General features: G+C 38.5%; 1 long non-coding RNA gene across 1 annotated transcript in view; it reads left to right on the top strand.

Annotated features, from left to right (window-relative positions):
* LOC148109767 (uncharacterized) overlaps window positions 1-18,970 on the top strand; it is a 123,476-nt gene that overhangs the window by 71,535 nt on the left and 32,971 nt on the right. Inside the window, exon 2 of the long non-coding RNA XR_015724663.1 lies at window positions 18,691-18,763. This is a non-coding gene — a long non-coding RNA (uncharacterized LOC148109767). The remainder of the gene's footprint in view (window positions 1-18,690; window positions 18,764-18,970) is intronic.

Here is an 18,970-nt window from a genome sequence, read left to right as displayed (position 1 = left end):
TCTTCTGACCATTTGATTATAGTATCTCTAGGTAAGGTTATGTTTGAGTTTTCCTACTTGAAGTCTATTGACCTTCTTGATTTTGAAGATTGTTTTTCTTCAGAGTTGGAAGGTTTTCAGCAATTATTGATCAAATATTCTTTATCCCCTTTTGTCTCTTTTCTCATTCTAATACTCCCATACTCTAGTACTCTCATACTCTGATAGTATTCTAAGTCTGTTTTATTTTTCTTCTTTTTTTCCCCCTATTTGTCAATCTGCCATTTCAAATTTACTTTATTTTCTAAAATTTTAGTTATTGTATTTTAAACTCAGAAATTTATTGGATTTTTTAAAATCAGATTAATCTCTTTATTAATATTTTCTGTTGGGGTGCCTGGGTGTCTCAGTCTGTTAAGCATCTGCCTTCAGCTCAGGTCATGATCTTAGGGTCCTGGAATCAAGGCCCAAGTCAGGTTCCCTGCTCAGCAGGGAGTCTGCTTCTCCCTCTCTCCCCTCCACCCCCACTCATTCTCTCTCTTTTTCTCTCTCAAATAAAATCTTAAAATATTTTCTATTTACTGAAATCTCATACTCATGCTTTTCTTTAGTTATTTAGACGCATCTTCATTTAATTCTTTGGATAGTTCAAAGATTTTGTCTAGTAGGTCCAACTTATGAACATCTTCAGGAATAGTTGCTATCAACTTATTTTTATTCCTATGAAAAATAAATGGTATTTTGTGCTTTCTGTTTCTTTATATGTCTTTGAACTTTTTGTTGAAAATGCAACTCATTTTTCTTGGATAAAGTCTCCTCAGACTGTTGAAAGCTTTTAGTTAGTTTTCAGAGTTTCAGATAAGCTTATTTTTTTTTCTTCTTTTTCCAGTGTTGTCATTGCTTTTCTAAGGGATAAGATTTCCATTTTCTTAGTGCCCTATTCTGGAAGTATTTTTCCACTTCTTCTTAGTCATATTTAATGAAGTGTTGTAGTAGTTTGAGGAACAAGGGTATGTGAAGTCCTGTTTTTACATTTTATCTTATGTCAAAAAATTATTTTGATTCATTCTTTCTTGCCATCGAGGAATATTCTAACGTAGTTAGAGGCGATGGACCAACACTGATTTATCAATATGAACTAATACTACATTAACTAATGAAAGTTGTTTTGGGGTCTTGTTGCAATGTGTTTTAATTTGACATGCAATGACAAAAATATATAGATCGCCAAGTTTTAAGGACAAAGATATAGTTTCCCCTTGAGATTCATTGAAGACAGTGTGTTGATAAGGGTTGTGTTCTGTTATTAGCACTTCCTTTTCTGCAAAATTGAGTTCTCACATGTTGTGCCCAAAAGACACATCTTTGATGCCATTTCACCTAGGGCTTTTACCTTTTCTTTTAACAATATTTGGGTGAATTCAGTTTTCTGAGTCCATACCTCATAATGTTCTGTCCCAGGAATCATATGGTTATTCTGATTTCAAGTACTCTGTGACTTCTATGGTGACAAGAGTTGCCTCAACGGCTTCAAACAAAGGAGTCTCTTCCCTTGGCCTCTATAAGTAATCCAGGCCACTCTTAAATTTGGAGGATCGAGTAAAGAATGCTAATTATTTCTAGCAACTCCAATCCTAGAATGCACTATTGGTACTACATAATACTAGAACTTTACAATATCAACATAATGTCTATTGTAAAATACTATTTAATTCTCAGCTATCAATGGCTACTTAAACAATGAAAAGAGTTTACTGAAAAAAAAAAAAAACCTCCAGTTATTCTATAACTATAATTAGCATGACCAAGAGAATGAAAATAATGAATAGCAATTCTATTCACTCTTTTTTTTTCCCCTGAAAGCTTACTGTAGGAACAAAGAGACTAGCTGGTATGATTATTGAGATACAATAATGGTATGCTTTTTGAAAAAGAAAACATGTGGGAAAAATATCTTTTATTTAACATTTTAGAGTAATGTTTAATCCTTAGGTGAGACATTTGGAGGCAGTGTGGCCAGAAAGAAAGGGATTTTATTAATGCAGGATGATTTTTGCATGTGGAACTACTAAAGTAATTTGAATAATTATAGTATATTATTAACATAACTGCAAATAACAATGTTTAGAATATCAAGACAGGGGAAGAAAAAGTGGGTGTGAGGGGAAAAATAGGAGTTATCTGATTCAAATTAAGAAAAATCATGAGATTTAGGATCTAGAAGAGACCTTGAAAGATGATGGTAGCCCTGAGCTTCCCAACATTTTAGTTATGAAGTGGTGAGTCAGAAAAGGCTGTTCTGTCACCCTCCGGGAAGATGTGTGTGTTTTTAGACATTTTGTATGTAAGAATTATTTTAAATTAAACCTTGATTTATTACAATGCTCAAGAAACAATTTTCCTTAATTGGATAAATAAAAGTTAATATGTCAAAGGAGCTCTATTCTCTGCCATAGTTAAGTTAAATCTGTGTCATAAGCCCACAGACATTCACCTTGGTTCTTTCTTGCCGTAAACTATGCACCAGGGAGTAATGTTTGATAATCGGTGAGTGAGCTTTTTGCTGCCTTGTAGGTTTTGAGATTAGGAAAGTGGAACTCAGAAAACTCCAGTCATGTTCATAAGTTGTGACAGAGCCAGAGCAAAATTCTACCTTCTGTAACTACTGGTCCTTCTGATGAAACCCCAATACCACAGTTACTGGGCAGAACCTGGAGAGAGGAAGCTTCCTGAGCCCATCTGTTCCAGTTCTTTACTGGAAGAAATTGGTCTCTGGGTAAATGATGCCTGGTTCCCTTATAAGAGTCAGATCTCCTTTCCTCCCACTCCCTTTCCTAACCTTCTACAATACTTCTCCCCCCACACTAGATATGTAGAGTTGGGTTTCTTATCAAATGTGCTGCTCATAATGGTATTCACTCATTTTTACTCAACAAATATTTGATTTCCTACTGTGTGCCAAGTTCCAGTCTAGAGTATAGAACTTACTTACACAAGTAAATAATTCTGTCATCTTTCTTCTCAGAGAGCTCGTGCTCACCGAAGGAAATAGTTGTCTCTATTTCTATGTCTAATCCTACCAGATATATCTACAACAAATGATGGAAGTAAAATTGGAAATAAATTGTTTTGGTAAATATTTGGTGATTGGCATTGTGACAAAACTTGGTCAGGCCCTGGAAGATCTGTGTTAAGACTGGATTCATTGTCTGTATGCGTCTTGGGGATTTCGTCACTTTTCATTTTGACAGTATGTGCTCTCCCTTTCTTTACCTGTGTATTCATGTGGAACATAGTAAAGATTAAGGCTGTCCCAAGCCTCTGAGGCTTGAAATGGTAGTAGGACATAATGACCTATGGGTGTCCGGGCTCTCGGGCTTCAGGTAGGGACTTTCTCTCCCTCTGCTCCTCTCCCCTGAAAACTAGTTCCTTTTCTGTTTTTCTTGCTGTCTTATGTTTTCCTGTATTATTGTAAAGAAACAAGCAGGATGCCATGTTCACATTTATCGATGTTATCTTATAATACTAGAGGCAAGATCAGAAAGCAAAAGATCTCTTGCACATAGATCCCATAAAGACTTAATAAGAAGCCATGTGATTTTTCATATAGATTTAATTTTTCCAATTGGGAGATTATGATAACTTACAACATTTGTATAGCATGTTAGAATTGACATAACACTTTCACAAATATCATTTTATTAGGTGCTTACAACATTTCTCTGAAATGGAGGACACAAGAACCGCTATACTCCTTTTAGTCTGATAGAAACATGTTTATATAATATTAAATATTAGGTGTTAATCACTGTACCGTATATTGCATATATGAAGCTGAGCAACTTCTTGTACGTAAGACATCTAATAGGACATTCAGATATGTGGACAGATAACTAAAATCAAATGTGATATATAGTTCCCACTATCATCATTTTACATGCTGGGTACATGTGAATGCTAGAGGTTGTCATTATTATCGAGGATGTTTACAGCCAACTCTCTACATGGGGAAATCAAGAGTGTACACTTCTAAGGTAATGCTTGAGCTGAAATTTAAAGGAAGAAGACAAATTTACTAGGAAAATGTAGGGAGAAAGGAGGACACTCTTAGGGGAAAAAAGGAAAACAGTGCAAAAGTGTGGCAGCATTCAATAGTTTTTAGTATTGTGTTTTCATGTAGCTTCAATTTCCAGATCATGTAATTATTTCAAAGATCTCAGGATCATGTTCACTGTTCTTTCCATAGGATTCCTTCTCTCCACTTGCAAATGTCTGGGTTCTATCATAATGCTTTGACTTCTTTCATCGAAGGGAACCAAATCAATTACCCCTTTCTCAAATGTGATCTCAGAACAAATCATCTTTGTTATTCTTACTTCCAAGTCACATGTTTTAGGGGGAAGAATGTCTCTTCAAGAGCTTATTGCAACAGCCGTGATCATGGCATTAATATCACAAGAACAATCAAATGCAATTAGGAAAAAAATACACTAACTTACCATAGGTTTCAACTATTGAATTGGGCATTTATGCTTAATGAACTTGATTCCTGGGAAGCTATAATAGGCTGCCCTCTAAAATCTGGTTTCATTTGGTAATTATCTCTGTTCTCATCTCCAATTTGAAAGGATAACCAGCCAACTTGCTCTGATCATATGCAAGCTAAGCCAGAGCTAAAATAATGGCTGGTCAATTTGTAAGCAAACTATTATCACTGTCAGGCCCAGATTGATTTAGGGCAAATTTATCAGGGAGATAAATTCGAGCAATAATTAACTCATCAGAGCAGATCTTTTAAGATATTTCTAAGGCTGGTTAGAGGGTACAGTCTCTTATTCAGAGTCAGTGTTCTTACTTTGGATGCTCTGGTAATTTTTTAAAAGATTTTATTTATTAATTTGTCAGAGAGTGTGTGAATGAGTACACAGCAGGGGGAGAGGCAGGCAGAGAGAGAGAGGCAATCTCCCCGCTAAGCAAGGAATCAGATGCAGCCCTTGATTCCAAGACTTTGAGATCAAGACCTGAGCTGAAGGCAGACACTTAAGCGACTGAGAAACCCAGGCATCCCAATAATTTTTGTCATTGAGGTTAGAAACAGTGAATGTCATTGATTTTCTATATGAGGACAATCTGTTTGTAAATGGAGGCTAAAAAAACTTGTTTTGAAACTATATTTGAATATGAAGTAAATTGTTTTTGCTTAGATTATGGATTTATTTAAGGTGATTATAGAGTGATAGGGCTGACGGGTTTGGGTTGGCACTGTTGAGCTATCACAGAGCTTGTCTTGGTACTACTGGTGCGGGATGACTCTGGACACAGCTAACAACATCCAATTGCTTATTACTATTGTACATATCCTGCCAATGATCCCATGAGAGACAACGTTCATTGGTTCAATGGCATTATCCCAGCAAACTGGGACTCAACTTTTTCTAGTTTCTCATTCATTTTCAGTAGTTTGTCTATCCCTGAAAAATATGAGAATCTTCCAAATTCTCTTTCCACTCTAGACTCATTGAACATTTCCAAAATGGGAAGCCTGTCGCAGTAACTGATTTCGTAATTATCCATTTCTCCAACAAATAAATACTACTTAAGACTTGAGAAAAAAAATAAAAAATACTTAAGGGCACAGCACACAGGTCGATCCTTACTCTCCTACTCCCACTCCTAACCTTCTATCCAGTGATAGCAGGGCTGTTTCTGGGCCTACAGTTCTTCTAAGCTTCCTGATTAGAGAATTTTAAGAAAGTAAAGGAAAAAGCTTTCTCCTGCTTTTATACTGACAACCTTCAATTGTCCTAATGTCTGGTATGGTGGTCTTGCCAATAGGACCAATCTAAAATTAAGGACATTAAAGTAAATAATAATCCATCTTAAAAATAAGGAATGACAGTGGTGTCAATAAGAATAAAAAGTAACAGTCTTTTATCTAAAGACCATAGGAGAAAGTACATCAGATACAATGGCTGGTGGGTGTTTACAGATTTGAAGTTAATAGCCTATGTTAGAAATTCTTAATAATTAAAAAAAGATTTTTAATACAAATTTACAAAGACAAACCTGGAGATATTTTTTGGGTGGAAGTTTCGGGGTCTATTTTGCCTCTTTTGTTTCTAGTTTTTCAGTATAGGCTGGAGTCTTATTTACGACAACTAAAAAATAAAATCCGAAATGAGATTACCTGTTCCTCTGTGGGGCCCCACACTCAACCCCTGCATCCTCTGATTATCATCAGCTTATACAGTTCTCGGTAATGATGTCTCAGCCATGACATAGACATTTGAAGGGCTTTATGTTTTCTTCAGATGTTTCTCAATCTAGAGTCTGTCAAACTCATTGTATGCAAGGGGTTTGATATTGGAATAGGCAAATGATAGATGCTGAGTTCTGAGTTTCATTTAGAGATTGGGATTGCAGTTTTCAAATTAATTGCTAAGAAATATTTTGTTCAACCCAGAGGGCAGGGCCAGTCCTATAGGCAAAAAAAAAAAAAAAAAAAAAAAAAAGATAAAATTAGGAAAGGGGGGTACACTGTATAAACAGTATTCAAAGAAGGTAGAAGATGGAAGATGGTTGATGGGGAGGGTTCCATGGTGAGGATGGGATACCCTGGGGGTGCCAGACAGAAGCATAAAGGAAAGTAACAAAAATAAATGTGCTTTGTTTTGTTAGTGAAATCTCTTACACTGTATCTTCCAATAAGCCCCAGGAATGTAGCACTCTATAAAGACAGTATATTTGCAGGTATATTTTACTAAGACTCTTTTACTCAAAAGGACCTATTCTAAGGGCTTTACATAATATGCAACCTCTAAACATCAAGGATTGCACTTCCGTTTTATGGATTAAGTAACAAAAGTCACAATTTAAATGTATAAATTCAGGCATGTATTTTTAAAAACTCAGTTTCGTTATTTTGTAGTCCCATTTGTTGTTAGTGACATGCCTTAAGAGCATTGATAAAACACTGTCTGCTATGACAAATGAGCGTATAATAAAACCTCAAATAAGCACTTAATAAAACTGTTTACATGACATGTAATGAGTATACAAACTCAGCATTTGAGGGCTTTACTAGACTTGCTTTGAGGGGGGAGAAAGTACTTTTGATTCCAAGATTATCTTCAATTCTATGTTCCTCAGGGTCTGGTGAGAAGTCCGTCTCTTTCTCTCAATAGCAAGACTATCTCTGCCTGTAGTTTAGTCTGGGCTTCTTCCCTACATCCACGCACACTCTACAGCCTGCCATGAATTAGGATTACTTAGGCTCATGTATCTTTCCTGTATTAGATTGTGAGCTCTTAGAGAGGACTCTGTGTCATTTATCTCCCTGTATCCCACAAAGCGTTCTGCACAGTGCCTTCCCATATACAATAGAAATTCAATAAAAACTTGTGAAATGGGAAGAGAAGAAAATGTGTCCTATTTCTCTCATAAATGCCTCTCTCCCTCTCCTCTCTTTCCTTCAGTTCAGCCAGTGGTCTCTATACAAAGAGACCTCTTTATAGTTTACTTTAGATAAAGAAGCTTCCAAACAGCCACAAAACGATTGCTTCTAAGTTTATTTACTTCAAATTGGATTTTGAAACTTGAAATATTACCCTTACACTGGCAGCCTTGCCACACAGAATTTAAAGCCATGAAGCCATGAAAATAGCTTATGTGCACGCATGTCTGTGTGGTGCCCACAAGAAACAGTTACATAGGTGAGCTGTACTTCACAAATTAAAAAAAATCTGCTTCAATCCTTCTTATCTAGGGGTAAACTGTCCTCCATCATCACTGACAAGTTCAGTACAACTCATACCAGATCTTCATAGTTTATTTCTGCAGAGATGAGCTAAAAGAGAGCAGCATTCATGATTCCTGATGTCTTCCAGATCCTGGTTCAAGTTCCTTGTAAGGCCCCACCAGCTCTGTGACCTGTCTTTGGGTTTTGTTCTTCCATTACATTCTCCTCACTTAAGAGATTTTCAGTGATATGTTACTTTCAACCAAAGCAGACTGGACAAACACACATAAATAAACTTCATGGCTGTATGGTTCAGACCATAGTTGAAATAGGAATTCAAAGGAAAAAAGTGTACATGGCCCACTTCAAAGTGGCACTTGAATTGAGGCCTACGTCTGAGAAATACTCACATAGCCAGGGGAGGAAAGCAGGCATGCAGATCACAGTGACTGGAGGTAAAGAGACTTGAGGCCAATCTGGTTTACACAGAAGTTTATGCTACGAGCTGAGCTTTTGTTTCTCCTTACACCCACAAATTCATACACGGAAGCCCTAATCCCCAACATGATGGTATTTAGAGGTGGGGCGTTTAGGAGTTTGCCTATGTCATGAGGTTGGAGCCCTCTGGAATGGGATTAGTGCACTTACAAAAAGATACACAAGAGAGATGTCCTCTTAGTTATTTAAGGAAACAGCAGGAAGGCAGCCTAATTTTAACCAGGAAGAGGATCCTTACCACACATCAAATGTGCTGGCTCTTTCATCTCGGACTTCCCAAACTCCTTAACAGTGAGAAATTACTGTTTAAATCATCCAGTGTCTAAAATTTTTGTTATGGCAGCCCTAGTAGACTTAGTTTAATATAAATATTAATATGTATTTAGAACATAAGAAATATTTATATTATAGATCATGATTGTTGCTGATTGTCATGTTGACATTGAAAATGTCAGTGTTGCAACAGTGATAGCCTTAGCTTTCTATTAACAATTAGATACCAATGCATTTAACCTGGGTTCTTTTTTTAAAAAAATACTGTAACAGAGTTAAGATGGTGGAGGAGTAGGGGACCCCTTTTACAGCCGGTCCCCTGAGTCGAGCTGGATAGGTACCAGACCAGCCTGAACATCCACGGAATCAGCCTGAGACACAGGAGGATACATCTGGATCTCTACAAATGAACATCTCCAGTGCTGAGGATTGAGGTATGAAGCGGGGAGCCGGGAAACCACGCACAGATATCCACAGATATCAGAAGATAAACGGAAGGGGGAGGGAGCCGCCGCGTTCGGGCACCAGGAAGTGGTAGCCACCTGCATGGGGGAGCGGGCGGACTCGACGGCACCCGCGAGAGAGCAGACTGAGACTGTGAGCCCGGAACGCTAGACCAGACTGAGGGCCTGAGCTCTGGGAGCACGCGGGGGTGGCTGGCGGTGTTAGAAACACAAAGGACAGAGACGCGCCAGCCCTGGAAGTGAGGGCTGGGACGCCGGGTGTGGGGCGCGCATCCCAGGACGCTGCAGGGTTGAGCAGCACCAACAGAAACAGAGTTAAAGTGGCCAGAACATCAGTGGAGAATGGGCCACAATCCCTCAGTTGTGAGACAGAGGCTGAAATTCGGCCGCTGCTGCTCTCTCAGAAGAGGCACAGCAAACCGCCAGGGAAAGCCGCCAGAGAACAACAGCCTGGAAATACTGGCTCACAGCGTGCCCGTCCCCATCCCCCCTCCAGGGGACATTGAGACTCTACCCAAACAGGGTTGCCTGAGTATCGGAGCGGCAGGCCCTTCCCCCAGAAGGCAGGCTGAAAAGTCAAGAAGCCCAAATCCCGGTGCGCCGGGGTGGCGCAGTTATTAAGCGCCTGTCTTCGGCTCAGGGTATGATCCTGGCGTTCCAGAAACGAGTCCCTCATGGGGCTCCTCCGCTGGGGGCCTGCTGCTTCCTCTCCCACTCCCCCTGCTTGTGTTCCCTCTCTTGCTGGCTGTCTCTCTGTCGCATAAATAAAAACTTTAAAAAAAAAGAAGCAGCCCACATCCCTAAGATCCCTATAAAACAAGGGCGCACGGCCTGGGTCCCGGTCAATAAATTGGGCTCTGGACAACCCCGCAACCTCTCCTCATCAGAATGATGAGAAGAAGTCCCCCCGCACCCAGCAAAGAAAAGACAATGAGTCTGTGGCCTCTGCCACAGAACTAATGGATATGGATATAACCAAATTATCAGAAATGGAATTCAGAGTAACAATGGTCAAGATGATGTGTAGACTAGGGGCGCCTGGGTGGCTTAGTCATTAAGCGTCTGCCTTCGGCTCAGGGTGTGATCCCGGAGTTCTGGGGTCAAGCCCCACGTCAGGCTCTTCCGCTGGGAGCCTGCTTCTTTCTCTCCCACTCCCCCTGCTTGTGTTCCCTCTCTTGCTGGCTGTCTCTCTCTGTTAAATAAATAAATAAAATCTTTAAAAAAAAAATGGTGTGTAGACTTGAAAAAAGTATTAACGAAAATGTTAATGAGAATATAGAATCTCTAAGGGCGGAAATGAGAGCGAATCTGGCAGAAATTAAAAATTCTATGAGCCAAATGCAGTCAAAACTACAGGCTCTGACGGCCAGGGTGAATGAGGCAGAAGAACGTATTAGCGAATTGGAGGATAGGTTAGTAGAAGAGAAAGCTAAAATAGAATATGGACTTAAAAAAATCCACGCTCAAGAATGTAGGTTACGGGAGATTACTGACTCAATGAAACGTTCCAATGTCAGAATCATTGGCTTCCCTGAGGGGGTGGAGAAAAACAGAGGTCTAGAAGAGATATTTGAACAAATTGTAGCTGAAAACTTCCCTAATCTAGCAAGGGAAACATTCATGTCCAAGAGGCAGAGAGGACCCCTCCCAAGCTCAACCATGACAAACCTAGGCCACGTCACGTCATAGTGCAATTCGCAAATATTAGATCCAAGGAGACAGTATTGAAAGCAGCCAGGGCAAAGAATTTCTCGCGTACAAAGGCAAAGGTATCAGAATTACGTCAGACCTGTCTACACAGACCTGGATGAGAGGAAGGGTTGGGGGGGCATTTTTAAAGCTCTTTCAGAGAAAAACATGCAACCAAGGATCCTTTATCCAGCAAGGCTGTCATTCAGAATTGATGGAGAAATAAGACCTCCAGAATCACCAGTCATTGACCAATTTCGTAACCACGAAAACAGCCCTACAGGAAATATTAAGGGGGGTTCTATAAAGGTAAAAAGGCCCCAAGAGTGATACAGAACAGAAAGTCACAATCAACAGAAGCAAAGACTTTACTGGCAACATGGCATCATTAAAATCATATCTCTCAATATTCAGTCTCAATGTAAATGGCCTAAATGCTCCCATAAGACACAGGGGTGCAGATTGGATAAAGACATGACCATCCATTTGCTGTCTACAAGAGACTCATTTTGAACCTAAAGATACATTCAGACTGAAAGTAAAGGGATGGAATACCATCTTTCACGCTAATGGACCTCAAGAGAGATGGGGTAGCAATTCTCAGATAGATTGGATTTTCAACTAAAGACTATAGTTTGAGATACAGAAGGGCACTATATTATTAAAGGATGTATCCAACAAGTGGCTATGACAATTATAAATATATATGCCCCCAACAGGGGAGCAGCAAGATACACAAGCCAACTCTTAACCAGAATAAAGAGACTATAGATAAAAATACGGTAATAGTAGGGGACCTCAACACTCCACTATCAGAAATAGACAGAAACCCAGGCAAAAAATCGACAAAGAAACAAGGGCTTTGAATGCCATACTCGACGAGTTGGACCTCATAGATATATATAGAACACTACACCCCAGAACCAAAAAATATTCTATTCTAATGACCATGGAACATTCTCAAGAATAGACCATGTTCTGGGTCACAAAACAGGTCTCAACTGATACCAAAAGACTGAAATTATTCCCTGCATATTCTCAGACCACAACGCTTTGAAATTGGAACTCAACCACAAGGAAAAATTTGGAAGAAACTCAACCACTTAGACACTAAGAACCATCCTACTCAGGAATGATTTGATAAACCAGGAAATCAAAAATCAATTTAAACAATTTATGGAGACCAATGGGAATGAAAACACAATGGTCCAAAACCTATGGGATACTGCAAAGGCAGTCCTAAGGGGGAAATACATAGCCATCCAAGCCTCACTCAAAAGAATAGAAAAATCTAAAATGCAGTTTTAATATTCTCACCTTAAGCTGGAACAGCATAGAGGGACAGGCCTAATCCATGCACGAGGAAGCAGCTGACCAAGATTAGAGTAGAAATGAATTAGAAACCAGGAGTACAGTAGAGCAGATCAATAGAACTAGAAGCTGTTTCTTTGAGAGAATTAATAAAATTGACAGACCACTGGCAAGACTTATCCTAAAGAATAGAGAAAGGACCCAAATTAATAAAATTATGAATGAAAAAGGAGAGGTCACAACCAACACCAATGAAATTGGAAGGATTATTAGAAACTTTTATCAACAGCTTTATGCCAATAAATTAAACAATCTGGAAGAGATGGAGGTCTTCCTGAAACTACCTGAAACTTCCTGAAACTTCCTGAAACTACCAAGACTGAAACAGGAAGAAATTGATTTTTTAAACAGGCCAAGTAATTATGAATAGATTGATTCAGTGATAAACAACCTTCCAAAAAACAAAACTCCAGGCCCAGACGGTTTTCCTGGGGAATTCTACCAAACGTTCAAAGAAGAAATAATACCTATTTTCCTAAAGCTGTTTCAAAAAATAAAAACAGAAGGAAAGCTACCAAACTCATTCTATGAGGCCAATATTACCTTGATCCCCAAACCAGGCAAAGACCCCATCAAAAAGAATTACAGACTGATTTCCCTAATGAATATGGATGCCAAAATCCTCAACAAGATCCTGGCTAATGGAATCCAACAGTACATTAAAAGGATTATCCATCATGACCAAGTGGGATTCATCCCTGGGATGCAAGGGTGGTTCAACATTCGCAAATCAATCGGTGTCTTAGATTTTATCCAGAAAGAAAAATTCAGAAATCATATGATTCTCTAAATAGATGCAGAAAAAGCATTTGACAAAATACAGCATCCTTTCCTGATTAAAGCACTTCAGAGTGTAGGGATAGAGGGTACATTCCTCAATCTCATAAAAACCATGTATGAAAAGCCTACAGCAAATATCATTCTCAATGGGGAATGGCTGGAAGCCTTTCCCTTAAGATCAGGAACATGACAAGGATGCCCACTCTCGCCACTATTATTCAACATAGTACTAGAAGTCCTTGCAACAGCAATCAGACAACAAAAAGGGATAAAAGTTATCCAAATCAGCAAAGAAGAAGTAAAAACTTCTCTCTTCGCAGATGACATGATACTCTATATGGAAAACCTAAAAGAATCCACGCCCAAACTATTAGAGGTTATAGAGCAATTCAGTAATGTGTCAGGATACAAAATCAATGCTCAGAAATCAGTTGCATTTCTATACACAAATAATGATACTGAAGAAAGAGAAATTAGGGAATCCATCCCATTTACAATAGCACCAAAAACCATACATTACCTTGGAATTAACCAGAGACGTAAAGGACCTATATTCTAGAAACTATAAATCACTCTTGAAAGACATTGAGGAAGACACAAAAAGATGGAAAAATATTCCATGCTCATGAATCGGAATAATTAACATAGTTAAAATGTCCATGCTACCCAGAGCAATCTACACTTTCAATGCTATCCCAATCAAAATACCGACGACAATTTTTCAAAAAACTGGAACAAATAGTCCTTAAATTTGTATGGAACCAGAAAAGGATCCGAATCGCCAAGAAACTGCTGAAAAGGAAAAACAAAGCTGGGGGCATCACAATGCCGGATTTCAAGCTGTACTACAAAGCTGTGATCACAAAGTCATCATGGTACTGGCACAAAAACAGACACATAGACCAATGGAAAAGAGTAGAGAACCCAGAAATGGACCCTCGGCTCTTTGGGCAACTAATCTTTGATAAAGCAGGAAAAAACATCCAGTGGAAAAAAGACAGTCTCTTCAATAAATGGTGCTGGGAAAATTGGACAGCTATATGCAAAAGAATGAAACTTGACGACTCTCTCACACCATACACAAAGATAAACTCCAAATGGATGAAAGACCTCGATGTGAGACAGGAATCCATCAAAATCCTAGAGGAGGACATAGGCAGCAACCTCTACGACATCGGCCAAAGCAACCTTTTTCATGACACATCTCCAAAGGCAAGAGAAACAAAAGATAAAATGAACTTGTGGGACTTCATCAAGATAAAAAGCTTCTGCACAGCCAAGGAAACAGTCAAAAAAAAAAACGAAGAGGCAGCCCACGGAATGGGAGAAGATATTTGCAAATGATGCTACAGATAAAAGACTAGTATCCAAGATCTACAAAGAACTTCTCAAACTCAATATGTGATTAACAAATAAATCATAAAATGGGCAGAAGATATGAACAGACACTTTTCCAATGAAGACATACAAATGGCTAACAGACACATGAAAAAATGTTCAAAATCATTAGCCATCATGGAAATTCAAATCAAAACCACACTAAGATACTACCTTACGCCAGTTAGAATGGCAAAAATTGATAAGGCAAGAAACAGCAAGTGCTGGAGAGGATGTGGAGAAAGGGGATCCCTCCTACATTGTTGGTGGGAATGCAAGTTGTTACAGCCACTCTGGAAAACAGTGTGGAGGTCCCTTAAAAAGTTAAAAATTGAGCTTCCCTATGACCCAGCCATTGCACTACTGGGTATTTACCACAAAGATACAGACGTAGTGAAGAGAAGGGCCATATGCACCCCAATGTTCATAGCAGCATTGTCAACAATACTTAAATCGTGGAAGGAACTGAGATGCCCTTCAACAGATGACTGGATTAAGAAGTTGTGGTCCATATATACAATGGAATATTACTCAGCTATCAGAAAGAATGAGTTCTCAACATTTGCTGCAACATGAATGGCACTGGAGGAGATAATGCTAAGTGAAATAAGTCAAGCAGAGAAAGACAATTATATGATTTCTCTCATCTATGGAACATAAGAACTAGGAAGATCGGTAGGGGAGAAAGGGATAAAGAAAGGGGGAGTAATCAGAAGTGGGAATGAATCATGAGAGACTATGGACTCTGAGAAACAAATTGAGGGCTTCAGAGGGGAGGGGGTGGGGGAATGGGATAGGCTGGTGATGGGTAGTAAGGAGGGCACGTATTGCATGGTGCACTGGGTGTTATACGCAACTAATGAATCATCGAACTTCACATCAAAAACCAGGGATGTACTGTATGGTGACTAACATAATAAAAAACATTAAAAAAATAAAATACTGTAACAAAAATGGGAGTCTGGTATGGAAAAAAAATCCTGTAGGCTTCATACCATGCATCCTTAACTTTATAACAATCAGATTGATGACATAGGAGTTATGTGATCCTGGGCATCTGAATGTCTCCAGGCTACAGTGTTTTCATCCGCACACTACAGATAATAAAGCATACTACATTCATTTAATGTAAAAATTAAGTGAAATCTAAATTCAAAGTCCCTAGTACAGTTCATCAAAGCTTTTAAGTAAAAGTGATAATTTTCCCCACTTCGTCAGCAACGTAGACGCATCATATAGAATTGCAACACATCCCTGATCATCACTGTAGAAAAAGTAAAAGCTTATAGCAATACAGTAATTGTTACTGTTGAACAATGATAAAAATATGTTCTAAGTATTATGTTTAAGATTTTACTTATTCTATTTAATCTTCACAACAATCCTGATTAGAAGAAAATCCAGTACAGGTTTGTCCTTGTAGAGATTTTCCATATGGCAACTCTGGAATTGGGATTATGGCCATTTTGTTTACAGTCTGGACCAGTGGCTGAATCTGTGCTGTGAGATGGGGTTAAGTTTTGTCATGGAAACAAATATTGTTCCTCAAACCAAATTAAAGAATATTTGTGTTTGATGAAAGCCTTACAGCAAGTTCAGGAGAACATGCGTTTGTTCTGTTGGGAATTTTGCATGTATGGGTGGTAGGGCCTTTGGAACGTATTGACTGAGTATGGCATGACTTGGTACTGTAAGAAGAAAGAATGCGTATTTGGTAAAAAAGTAGTCTGAAGCAGGAAACTTGGTCAAGTATACTTAGATCATCTGGACTACAGTCTCCTACCCTACAAATCACTTGACATCTCTGGGCTTGAGTTTCTTCACTGTAACGGATAATGAGTTTTCTCAAATGTGTAATCTAAGATTGGTCTAGATTCTTGATTCCCAAACCTGATGTATATTAGAATCACTTGCTAAGTGTTTTTTTAAAAAGTGCTGTGTACGTTTTAGTAAAATAATTGAAAGAGAATCTCTGGAGGATGGTGTCTGGTCATAGATGTTTAGGTTTTGGAACTGAGAAGGATGGCTTACAGATTTATTTTAGGTCTAAGATTCTTTGTACAGATACTAAGTAGGAAAAAGTAGAGAGTGTATTTTTCATACCTGAAAGTCAATGAAAAAATTGCAAATAAAATAGAAATAATGACAGCCTGTTTTTTTGAGAAACAATGTGTTATGCTTATGCCCATCTGGCGGCACTTTCTATGATTCTGGATGGAAGTCCTGGAATTCTTAATCTAAAGATGGACCTACTGAGATAGTTTTTAAACTCATTTATTTAATAAATATTGATGGAGTACCTAATATGCATGAGTCCCTGGGGGGCTCAGTATTATAACCAGAAATAATGACTTGTTATAATCCTATCTGCAAGAAATTTACAGTCTCTCTGGTAAGGGTAAGCTATGAACATAAGAAAGACATTTTGCAAGGGGACTCTAATTTCTTTGCAGAGGCAACAGGAAATACCTTACGAAACTGTTACTGCCTAAAAGCTTATGCCCCACCCTCCATTTAAGCGTTAAATCTCTAATCCCAAATGTGATGGTATTGGGGGGAAGGGCTTTGGAAAGTAATTAGGATTAAAGTTATTAAAGGGGACCCTCACGATGGGATTAGTGACCTTTTAAGAGGACACACCAGAGAGCTTGCTCTTTCTCCTGTACATTCGAAAAGGCTATGTGAACTCAGAGCATGGGATGGCCAAAAAAAAGAAACCCCAGAATGATGTAACCTACCTGGCTATCACTGTGGTCTTGAACTTTTGTATCTTCCAGAAGTGTGAGAAATATATTTTTTTTAAGAAACAAACTTCTGTTGTTTAAAAAGTCTATGGTGTGTTGCTAGGTCATCTCAAGAATTCTAAGACCTAAGTAGTATTGAATTGGATGTTTAAAGAATGGTTGTGAACTACATGCACAAACGGAACTCAGGATAAGTATGAGTATGTTCACACCATATTGCTGAGTAACAAAACTATTGCAACTGCTTGATTATAATGTAAGTTGTATGAAAACAGGAATTCCATCTGTCCTGTCTGTCCTGTCTGTCCTCAGCACCAGAGGAGGGTTTGGCATATAATAGACCATCAATATTTCCTTCATTAAAAATAGAAATAAGTACATGGGAAAGAGTAACTTGTTTAATTTGTCTCCCATCACATTTTAAAGCAGAGTAATGGCAGTCAGTGCTAGACAGTTTGTCTTCTGCCAAATCATATGAATTAGTCCAACAGATGAAATAGGATGGACTAAAACACGTGTAAATTGACATTTGAGGGGAAAAAGTTTTCTTTCCGTTTCCTGGTGTCAGCCTTGCCTGTAAGAGATGGGCTGGCAGTAGCATGAATTTGACCTTCCTAAGCTCTGTATCTATAAACAAACCAGGTGACATTTATACAACACTGACATTTAAGCCATACACAGAATATTTCTGGGGGGAAAAAAAAAGTGTCACATATTCATAAGAGAAGGCATTCTTACTACTTTCTCACTTAAATCAATAAATAGATATATTCTAATTGGTAATATCTTGGAAGGTATGCTTTGATAGTATTACCATCATGTTGATAGTGGTGGTGATTTTAATAATTAATTTTGGTGGTTGGGCTCAGTTGGTTAAGCGTATGCCTTTGGCTCAGGTCATGATCTCAGGGTCCTGGGACTCCCTGCTCAATGGGGAGTCTGCTTCTCCCTCTACCCCCAACCCTCTTGCTCATGATCTCTCTCTCTCTCTCTCTCAAATAAATCTTCAAAAAAAATTTGTTGGTTAACTTGACTGGTCCACAAGGTTCCCAGCTATTTGGTCAAACCTTATTCTGAGTGTTTCCATGAGAGTTTTTCTTTTTTTCTTTTTTAGAGGGATATTTAATAGGTAGACCGAGTAAAGTAGATTGCCCTCCCTAATGTGGGAGAGCCTCATCAAATTAGTAGAAGGTTTAAATAGAACAAAAAGACTTAGTGTTCCTCCTGTACCAGAGAGTTCTTCCTCCCTACCTGCCTTTGCATTGGGATGTCAGATTTTTTTCTGCCCTTGTACTCAAACTAAAACTTCAGTTCCTCTGGTTCTGGAGTCTGTCAGTCTTCAGATTACACCCTGGCTCTCAGGCCTTTATACTCAGACTAGAACTAAACCATCAGCTCTCTCGGAACCCTAGCTTGCCAGGCCCATAATGACTTGAGCTAATTCCTCAAATCTCTAAATAAATACCTTATTTTTTCCATTTTTCTGAAGAATCTTGATTTATACCATGATAATGATTACACGTTTTTCAGTAAACACTAATTGTGAAGTTTCTTTGAGTTAAAAGCATGGAAAAAGGAAGCAAACGTATTGCCTTTTCCTGAATTTTTTCGTTTAATACGAATCTTTCATAAACTTTAGGCCTGTTATTGCTCTAAAAGCAGATCAAAGTGCAAAATCCTTTTCTGTTAATACAACGTGGCAACCCTGAATGTAGACATTGGTACACTTAAATTCTGATTTAATATTTATAAAAGGTCCTTTTCTTCTGAATTGCAGGGGACAAATGAATGCACATACATGAAAGTTCTTCAGTGGAAGTGATTTTTCCTTGAGGACGGAGAAAGAAAAGGTATTTAAACCGAATTATGTCTAACAATTCATTCCAACTAGGACATATGTGTTTAGCTTGTGGAGATGGTAAAGTAATAGAAATTTTTGAGCACATTATGAGTAAATACTTTTTCTCAAGACTGAAACAAGGCTCTGACATGGGTTCCGTGCCCATGGGCGTCTAAGAAAGAATAGATGCTATTTATTAAGAGTCTTAAGTACCAAG

Source organism: Ursus americanus, chromosome 6 (genome assembly GCF_024610735.1).
Source record: "Ursus americanus isolate L20-20 chromosome 6, mUrsAme1.1.p, whole genome shotgun sequence".
Classification (NCBI taxonomy): domain Eukaryota; kingdom Metazoa; phylum Chordata; class Mammalia; order Carnivora; family Ursidae; genus Ursus; species Ursus americanus.
The sequence above is the reverse complement of the archived record's forward strand: the minus strand, read 5'-3'. Positions and strand labels throughout refer to the sequence as shown.